General features: G+C 42.9%; 1 protein-coding gene across 3 annotated transcripts in view; it reads left to right on the top strand.

Moving 5' to 3' along the window:
- Positions 1-1,113, top strand: part of YIPF1 (Yip1 domain family member 1) — a 42,955-nt gene that overhangs the window by 18,199 nt on the left and 23,643 nt on the right. The window lies entirely within an intron of this gene.

Here is a 1,113-nt window from a genome sequence, read left to right as displayed (position 1 = left end):
CTCACCCCCTCCCGTCCCGGTCCCTTGGGCCCATCTTTAGGGAATGTAGCCCTACTTTTATATTTTAGAGTTCATATACATCTACCGTCTCGGAGTTTATCATTCATTAATATAAATCTACATAATCTTTTATTGCAGTGGTAAAATATATGTAACAAAATTGACCATCTTAGGTGTACAATTCAGTGGCATTAAGTACATTCACAGTATTGTGAATCCACATAATCTTTTGGAAAGCTGGAAAGCAAAGCCTAATAGTAATTGAAATTTATTTTAAGAAAAATGTACAAAATAAGTAAAAAGCAGCACGCATAAAGATTGTAGCATTATTTGTATTATCCAAATACTGGAAACAATAGAGACACTGTTATTTAAGTTGTGATGGCTCAACTAGCTAGGGTTGTCTGTAACCACTAATTAGAAAGCACCTAGAGTAAGGTGGCAAATTGGTAGCTTATGCCAAACTGGTACCTCTTCTGTTAGCAAGTTTTTGTTTGTGTGTGTGTTGGAGACTCACTGTCACCCAGGCTGGAATGCAGTGGCATGATCATAACTCACTGCAGCCTCGACCTCCTGGGCTCAGGCAAGCCTCTGCCTCAGCCTCCCCAGTAGCTGGGACTACAGGCATGCACCACCACGCCCAGCTAACTTTATTTTTTGTAGAGACAAGGTCTTGCTATGTTGCTTAGACTTGTTTTGAATTCCTGGACTCAAGCAGTCCTCCTGCCTTGGCCTCCCAAAGTGCTGGGATTACAAGTGTGAGCCACTGTGCCCAGCCAGCAATTTTGTTAAAGAGAAACCTGCAAATGATCAAGGCCTAGAAGGGGAAATGCAGTCATGAATGTGTCCCAGTGATGGGCTTGTGAATTATTTCTTGTTTTAAAACTTCTTTTCTTGTGTCAGTACTGGGTAGTTAAAAGAAAAAACATGACAGCTTTTAGGAACTTGCAGATGGCAGCCACCCCAAAAGGAGGAGGTTTGGCTTTGTGGGAGATTGAACTGTACTGCTTTCTTTTTTTTTTTTTTGAGTTGGAGTCTCACTCTGTCACCCAGACTGGAGTACAGTGGCCGCTCCCGGCCACCGCAGCCTCGATCTGCTGGGCTCCGGCGATC

The sequence above is a fragment of the Carlito syrichta genome, unplaced genomic scaffold (genome assembly GCF_000164805.1).
Source record: "Carlito syrichta isolate Samal-C Ts95f unplaced genomic scaffold, Tarsius_syrichta-2.0.1 Scaffold316384, whole genome shotgun sequence".
Lineage (NCBI taxonomy): Eukaryota > Metazoa > Chordata > Mammalia > Primates > Tarsiidae > Carlito > Carlito syrichta.
The sequence above is the reverse complement of the archived record's forward strand: the minus strand, read 5'-3'. Positions and strand labels throughout refer to the sequence as shown.